Source organism: Hoplias malabaricus, chromosome 13 (genome assembly GCF_029633855.1).
Source record: "Hoplias malabaricus isolate fHopMal1 chromosome 13, fHopMal1.hap1, whole genome shotgun sequence".
NCBI classification, from domain to species: Eukaryota; Metazoa; Chordata; class Actinopteri; order Characiformes; family Erythrinidae; genus Hoplias; species Hoplias malabaricus.
This window is the reverse complement of record NC_089812.1, coordinates 22,467,893-22,477,182: the sequence shown is the minus strand read 5'-3', so window position 1 is coordinate 22,477,182 and position 9,290 is coordinate 22,467,893.

The window sequence follows — 9,290 nt, the reverse complement described above, 5'->3', positions numbered from 1 at the left end:
GTGGTGCAGCAGGTAGTGTTGCAGTCACACAGCTCCAGGGGCCTGGAGGTTGTGGGTTCGATTCCCGCTCTGGGTGACTGTCTGTGAGGAGTTGGTGTGTTCTCCCCGTGTCCGTGTGGGTTTCCTCTGGGTGCTCCGTTTCCTCCCACAGTCCAAAAATACACGTTGGTAGGTTGATTGGCGACTCAAAAGTGTCCGTAGGTATGAATGTGTGTGTGTGTGTGTGTGTGTGTGTGTTGCCCTGTGAAGGACTGGGGCTCCCTCCAGGGTGTATTCCTGCCTTGTGCCCAATGATTCCAGGTAGGCTCTGGACCCACCACTGGATAAGCAGTTACAGATAATGAATGAATGAATGAAATGGCGTATCAGAACTAGAAAGCAGAGCGAAGAGCCCCGCTATGGGGGAGATAGAGATAAAACATTTCCCCCATTATTTGCATGAATAATGTTTAGATTTTTTCGTTCTAAATATTGCAATAAACACCCAACTTGGTAAGCTCATAGTTAATATATAAGCCCTAACATTTTTTTTGTGTGATGCTGCTACGTGTGTGACATTATTCAGAAAATCAATCCCCCCTTCTCTCTCCCTTCAGTTAGATTTATCTGCAGGGAAGGAGGGGCTCCATGACTGAGTGTAACACCGTATTAACCAGAAGAACACAGTGACTATGTCACAAAGACTACCTTTTGGTGCCCAAACCAGGAAAAAAAAGAAGAGGAAAGAACAGAAAGCTAGAGGTGATGTAATGTAGGTATTAATATACCAGCTGCTTCTTCCAATTTTCAGTTCAACATCAAATGGAGCAGTAGCTGTAAACACATTACTGTGCTACTTAAGTTGCAGTGGAAAATTAAAATAAATAGGTCAGGGCTGGGTCTGCTGTAGAGACAGAGAGAGAGAAAGAGCCTTTACTAAACATGATTCTCTTGTACAATAAAACTCAGTTTGTGCTGGTACCAATTTTGAGAATTTAAAAGTACATTTTTAACTTTAATCTGTGACGAGGTGATTCCCATCAATGTCATAAATGACTCTGTGGATTCTCTGAGGGCAACTTTTCTGTTTAAGAATAAATTACTGATAAAAGACAATGTTTTACCTCTGACAAGTTCAAATATTTTGTAGCTGAGCTCAGCAGCTCGAGCAGAATCTCATTACTCTGAACTAAATATGGTCAAAATTAATATTTTATTCATTTCATATTTAACACAACACTCTGTGTTTATTTCAGTGTTTCTCAGTGTGTGGGGCGTGTAGGTATTGTAGATGAAGTACAAAGATTCTGAAGAAATTAGCATTTCTTTATTAATGAGCCTGTCTTTATTAATGCCTTTCTGTTTTCCTATAAAGTTCACTCAGTAAAAAGCACCCACTCACAGTGGATTCACTAATAGCCCTTAAACATAATAAAAGAACATTAGAATAGAGACCAGAAAAATGTAGCTTGCCTGGAACAAAAAAATGCTTTAATTTTGAAAAGGTGCCACTGAGATTATCGTGTTTTGGCAGTGAGTCAGACACCGTGGGTCCTCTTTCAGCCTTCGTTAAGGCGCCTGTTCAAATATAAATCTGCTCCAATTAGTGATGGGAATTTCGTCTCTTTTTGGGGAGCCGGCTCTTTTGGCTCGGCTCTTCATAAAGAGTCGGCTCTTCCGGTTCCTAAAGGGCTCTTTGTTTTACCACTTATTTCCACTGGTACAGAACAATATTACCTACATTTTACATGACTATATGGACAAAATATTATTGTTCAATATTAAAAATAATAAATAGTGTTACAGTGGCCAATTGTTTTTATGGCTGTCTTGCAATAACTCACTGATTGCACTCACACATTCAATTGTATAAATAACTGGATTTTTATTTAAACACCTTAATAAAAAATCACTTGTAAACTCTGAAGTATAGCCAATGGAACCTAAAAGGTAGGTATTACAAAATAACTTATTAAATTAAATAATCATACATTTCTGGGTAATAAAATAAACAAATACTCTGCAAAGTGCAAAACAGCAGCATTCAACGGTAGTGATTAAAACAACCACAACTGTCAACAAACATTTAACTGATTTAACATTTTCTTCAACTATTTTTTGGAAGGCAGATTGGCATTCAGGAAAACCAAGTGTCTCAGTTTGGAGGGTTGGAGGGTTGGAGCTTGCTTGTTGTTCTCTCATTGGTTGAATGACAAGCCTTAGAAAAAAATGGCTCGGTCTTAGACGGGAACCGGCTCTCATCGTTCACTTACAAGAGCCGGCTCTTTGAACCGGTTCGTTCGCGACCGACACATCACTAGCTCCAATCATCAGCTTCACTGGCCTCCGCTTCACTGTCAGAGTCTGGTTTATAAAGTTTGTTTTGACCAGCTCCAAACTTGATGTCAGTAAGAAGAGCACAACAAATAACAACGACAGATAATTACAGTTATATATAATATAATATTCAGTTATATAAGCGGCTTGTATATAACTTAGTGTAACGCAGGAGGATCTGAGAGTTAGTGAACGTTAATATTAGCTGTGTTCAGGTTGTGAGAACGTTAGTCTCTGGCCATGTCCCAAACTGCACACTGCTGCTCTGAATAGTATGAAAATACACATATACCACCCCATGGCGTCAAAATAAAATGAAGTTCTGAGAACAAAAAACAGAATCCATAACCAATAAATTACATTTTCAATTGTCATTGTCATTGTCATTAATATTGAGAGTTATAAAAACAGGTTTGTAAACAGAATATTTCTGTATATAATTGACTATTTTGAGCTTAATATTCTGGAAGAATCCGTTTTCGCTTTCATTTTGCCTGTTCTCAGTTGCGCTTCTCTCAGTCTTGATGTCGCCTCCAGAAATTTCTCGCTTTATGACGTAGCGGGGAAACAGCGAGAATGACAGGAATTGAATGTGATTTCACAAAACTCTGCTAATTTAATTCACAAATGTCTAATCAAACAAACATAGGATTTTGAAATTAGAAATAAATAAACATACCTTTGTGAAAACTCTATGTGGAATAGAATGAGAAAAATAAAAGATTTGTATTCAGATAAAGATATCAGGGGATTCTGGTGTTTCATTTCAAAATAAAAGCCCTTTAAATTATTTTATTTTCATCATTTTAATTCTACATTTTGATTGTTATTAAAAAGGTATTTTGCTTTTTAAGAAAGTCCTTGAAGGAACATAGACAGGTCCCCCATATGGAGTATGGCTGTGTTTAAAATAGATTTACTACAGGATCTCTGACAAATCAAGTCCACTAGGTGTCAGTATAATGGCTTAAATATAAATTGAAGAACCATTAAAGAGAATGACGGACTGCTTCTTTAAATAAACTAAAGAGCTTTAACAACCAGTGGAAAGCATTAGGCAAATACATCTGAATTTGGAGGCAACTTGGTGTGAACTGCCTGTCATTATACTTAAGAATATTTTATCCTAATGTATTTAATGGTGCTGTCAAACTGGTGAGAGAAGCCCTTCATTTTTACTTTATTATAAGATCTCAGGGTAGTTTTGATGATTTTTTCATGAGAATTTCTTAGTTTGCTCAGTAAAAGTTTCAGGGAGAGCTTTAGTATCAGACAGAAACTTAAATATGCAGTTATCAGCTCAAACAGAAAAACAGGAGCTCTGTGTGTGTGTGTGTGTGTGTGTGTGTGTGCATGTGAGAGACAGAGTTAACGAGTTTATGATATTTATTACATATTTCAGCATAAATAAAAAAAAATCAAACACCACCGCTAATACAGACTGTTAAAAGTGTGAAATATGGGAGGAATGTGTCCAAATTGAGTAAAATGATTAATTAATCAAAATAATTATTAACGTCTTACATTCATGCGTTCACATGTGTTAACTTGATTAAAAGTGATCTTTAATTTCCCATACTACACATTAGAATAAATTTGCTCATCCTCATAGTCATTGTCCACTGCAGTTTTCTCCGCCTCTGCATCTATATCAACATAGTCATCATTGTCAGAGTCCTCTTCCTGATGGACAATGGCTTCCTGATTTTCATAATCGTCTTCATCGTCTGTCTCTTCCTTTTCATCTTCAATCCAATATCTGTTGTTGATACCTGGGGAATGATTGTCAAAGAAAATTAATTAAAGAGATATAAAATCACCTGGTAAAGCACATGCTACAGAATAACACTTTATTTGTTTTAATGGTTTCCCAAGAGACAGGAGTTTCAGTAAAAGTGCCTGAGCTTCCTTTAATTCCAGCTACAACACTGAATAGTTTAATATTTCAGAATATTAGAGGGAACAAGATTTACACAGAGTTTGTTTGATCACCTGCTTTGTTTTTCTTCACTGCTTTATTCACTTTGTCAGTGTTTACATTGATGTAGTCTCCTTCAGAATCATCTGAATCTTCTTTGTGGTAAAAAATGGCCTCTGCATTTTCGTAATCGTCTTCATCTTCTGTCTCATTGTTCCCTCCAGTTGTTCCATACGTGTTTTTGGCTCCTACAGAAGAATTGTGTGTTTGGTGTTATGATAGTATAATCCTACATTTTTCTAAACTCATGACAGATATTTTGTTAATAATAAAGTTAACAGCAAAGCCCCAGAAGAATATATTATAAATTCAGAAAAGTCTGTGCTTACGATGTCTGGGATCCATCTTTACATTCATCTGATGAACTTCTTGTTTTTTGCTTCTCTTTATGAAGTAAATGGCGATTAGCACTAATATGAGTAACAGTCCTGCTGACACTCCTGAGGCGATGATGGGAACAGGGGATGCTGCAGGAGAAATCACTATCAAAACTTACCCCACTTCAAATTTCTATCTTCACATTTAGGAGCATAACGAACAAATATTAGTACTTTATTAGACTTTACCTTTCACTGTGACGCTCAGTAATGGAGTGGAACTGGAGGTAAAGTTGCGTGTAGACACGGCTACTTCATAAACACAGCTGTAGTTTCCTTGGTGGGTGAAATCTGCCTCAGAAAAGAAGAAGGAGGCTGAGTGATTCACAGCTGACTGTGTTCTGGTGAAGCTGGATCCACTGAACTCCAAGTGGAAGGATCCCCCTGGATACTGTGGCTCTGTGAAGCAGATGATGGAGAAGCTGTGTCCCCTGGTCACCTCTGAGCTTTGAAGCCACCAGTGGAAGTCTCCATCAGGAGAAGAACTGAAGGAGATGTTGGGATGCAGCAGGTTCACTGAAAAACAAGAGGGACTCGAATATGAAGCAAATGATGACTCAGATTTGACAGGAACTACAAACAAGACCCATCTTACCCACAACAGAGAAACGAACAGAGCTGCTCTGAGGAGAGCTGAAATCTCGACTGGAGACTCTGGTCTGGTACTGGCAGTAGTAAGACCCCTCATGAACAAAGTCCACTTTTGTTAAACTGAAGGTGACTGAGGTCCCACTCTTGGTTTCTCTAAATCACCCAGAGCTCTTTCTCAGAGAGAAGGATCCACCTGTGAACTTGGTTTCTACAGAGCAGCTGATATCAACCTTCTCTCCCCATGTGACCTCTCTTGAGGAATGGAGAGAGATGTGTGGAGTGGGTAGAGTTACTGGAAAAGGAACAGGTTTCGCCATGAGATTTACCAAAACAATTGTCAAAATGTGTCTAAATGTGACTGATTTATATTAACAGAATTACAAGTGCACTCTGGTGTTCCTTTAGGAGTACGACTAGATCAAGTGTGGAACATTTCCTTTCATGCTGTCCATTCATATAAAATTCAGCACTCATCTCAGAACAACCCAAGAACAGCAGTTTAATCCACTCAGATTTCTTTTGGGGGACTCACTCCCACGCAGAATACAGGCCCAAATACTGTGAGTAGTTTCTCCCCTCCGTCTACAACCTAATGCACCTAGTGCAGGGCGTCCCAAAAGTAAGAGACAGAAGACACCCCATATAAAAGACGGTGATCCAATTTTAGAAACAAGTGGGGAACCGTGGCCAAACAGGTTTTGCTCTTGCCTTAAATCTTGTGTCTAAAACTGGATCAGTATTTTTCAGATGGGTGTTTTTTTCTGTGTCCTTAGGGGCACCCTGTAAAATGTCTTTGGGAAGATGATCATTCTTAAAGCCCCTCCTTACATTGTTATTTAATATAAATTTCCAACTCTATGTTCCTTTCTCCTTGACGGGGCACCTCAGCATTTCCCCGTCTCCTCCCTGTTCCTCATTGTTCTCTCTTAGTTTAATCTCCTCATAAAGAGGGAGTCTGCACTTCTGATTGTAAGAAGTAACTAGAAATACATTCTCTCCTCAAAGTCAAACAGGTTCTTCTCATACCACGAGTGTATGTTGAAGGCATATTTAAACATAAAGGAATACTAGTTCATGCCAAGTACAGTTTTCTTTATACAACTAGACACAACCCACACTCAAGGTCTCTGCAGAACCTGCCTCCATCTCTCAGACCTTTCTGATCATTAAATGGAGCAGTTTGTTTGTAGTGGAGCTGTCAGGAACCTAGTGAACTGTGCTATTGTTTATCATTTCTTTTCACCGTTAAGTTCAGACGTGTTAACAGTTTTGTTGTGTTCTGCTCTTTGTTGCACTAACACAAGCTCTGTACCCTGCATGCCAGCTTCAGTTAACTTCTTATTAGAACTCTCCTTTCCATGTTAAAGGAACTCTATGTACAGTGCCCACCCTAGCACACGGTCCCAGTTAAAATCCCAGTACCGCTGGCAAACTCCAGCCGTTTACGCTTATGAGTATAACTCAGAAAAGGCTTTCTCCGTGCATGCCTCCCAAACAGCTTGCTGGCATGTACATAGCACCTACTGGATGTTTGGGAGACCTCGTAACTCCAAGATGCTACCATTTGATTCAGTTCTCTTACAGTGAGATTTGGGGAACTTTTTACTTCTCTGACCCTCCTTCTCACTGTGCGTGGTGGCAAGATACACTTGCGTCCTCTTCCAAGTTTGTTTTCTAGTTCAAGATGTTTGTCATAGTTCCAGATGTTTTGAACTTTTTGATGATTGCTCTGACTGTAGATAAGGGCATCTGCAGGTGAGTGGCTTTTTTCTTGTAACCATTGCCTGATTTATGAAGGTCGACACACATCTGCTTTACTTGAATTGTGTATTCTCTTGTCTTACACACCTTTAAGAGTAAGTAAGAGAAATAGGCCTTTGTGTAACGCCATATTTATACCCCAGGGAAACAGGAAGTGATGAATTACTAATTAAAGGTTCCTAGATACTTTGATCCACTTTATACACAACAGTAGAAATGACATGGTTCAAATACATTTATTTCCAAGAAATTTTTAAGAGTGCCAATAATTGTGAAACAGGTCATTTTATGGGAAATAATTATTACTTAGTTTATTAGAAAAAATAAATGAGTTAAAGGTTGCTTTTTTCTAAATTATTTCAGAGTGAGATTATACTTCTGCAAGAAAAAATAAATTTATTTTAAGACATTTTAACACTTTAACTAGGGGTGCCAGTAAATATGCAGGGTGCTGTAAGATATGTTTTTTTGCTCCTGGGGCTCTACCTAGTGTTATTAATTATTACTTCACCTTATTGAAATCAGCAGGGATTTACTTTTGTTTACTTTTAAGTTTACTTGTGGTAAAGGGGTATAATATTGTGAAGTAATTTTGGCTGAAGTCATTATGATATTGAACTGTTTTAAAAAGTCATTGTGTGTGCACTTACCCACAGTAATGCTGATAGAGTTGCTCCTGGATGATGTGAGATTGATACGTCTCCAGTAGGAATAGTCACAGCTGTACTGGCCTTGACTTGAGGAGTCCACTGTGAAACTAAATGTTGTTGAAGATTCAGCTGTTTGGGTTTGTATAGTTCTCCCATCTCTGTATAAACGGTATTCTGCAGAAATGTACTCTGGGATGGGTGAAGTACAATTGATCTGAACGGTTTCTCCTGGAGAGACGGCAGAGTGTGAGGACAGTACAGGGCTCTGTAAGGTTTCTGTAAAAGATTACAATCAATGGATTAATGAACATTTATTTTATTAAGTGACCACAGCAGCAATATCATCATTACAGAGAATGTGAAAATAGCTTTCTTTACCTGAGCACACAACACTCGCGTCTTCACCATGACCACAGTCGTGTTTGTAAAATCCTCTGTGACGACATGATGTGATGGAGCTTTCACTTCCAGAACAACCAACATCATCCAGAAGAATTGGACCACTTCCCTGACCAAAGCGGGCACTCTGATTGGCACTGATCGCTCGTCCACATCCCGTCTGTCTGCACACCACCGCCGCATCAGTCATGTCCCAGTCGTCATCACACACTGTTCCCCATGTGTCATTATGATACACCTCCACTCTACCAGAGCAGTATCCTGTTCCATTTACAAGTCTGATATTGTCTGATTTGACAAATAACAATACAAAAAAAATAAACAGTATTTTATGTATTTGTTTTATTATTTGCCATAAAACAAGAATAAGCACCAGAACTTGTTTAATGATGAACAAAAATAGAGAACCAGTGAAGTTTAAAATGTCTCTTTGTATGAAATTTAGGACTGAATTTTATGGGAATTTGCAAAATATTATTTGTTGTTTTTGGGTGCTGTTTTTTTAAACTGAGTACATTTCAACTTCTAATTTCTTTGTGGCGTGCACTAAACTCCTTTCCACATTCTACCAGTCCGTTGTCACTAGTGCTATATTCTATGTTATGTGCTGAGGCTCTTGGTAATGTCATTATGTAAATAGACATGTAGAGATGTAAATCTCGCGTGTGGCTTTGTTTTATCACTTATTTTGTTTCTTAGTGCAGTACCCACTGAGGCTGCTACTTGCTCCTACATCTCATCCTACAGTTCATTAGTATTACACTTATTTACACTCTCTCTCTTACCTGACCTCCACTGTTCACAAATTACACTTTATTCCTGCTCTCCAGACTGATCTGCTGTCACTGTGGCACCTAGTTATAATACATTTAGTTGACAGTCTTACTGCGTATTAAATATTTTAGTGCAATAGTAAAATAATTATGCCTCATGTTGCATAAATACTACAAGGCAGAGTCAGGGATAATGAATTATTATTTGATTAATAATTAATTATTTAATTCATTTTGTTAAGCCCCTTGGTTGGGAGTCATTAAATAATATGTAGTGTCTTTACTTGTCCAATTTTAGCTTGGACATGTAGGTCATCATGTTGGATGACTTTACATATTATATAGCATAATTACTTATTATTAATGGATTATGATCATTGACCTGCTGTAAGTTCTTGGCTCTGAAATTGAATCTGAACTAAAAGTAATAATTCCGTACAAGAAA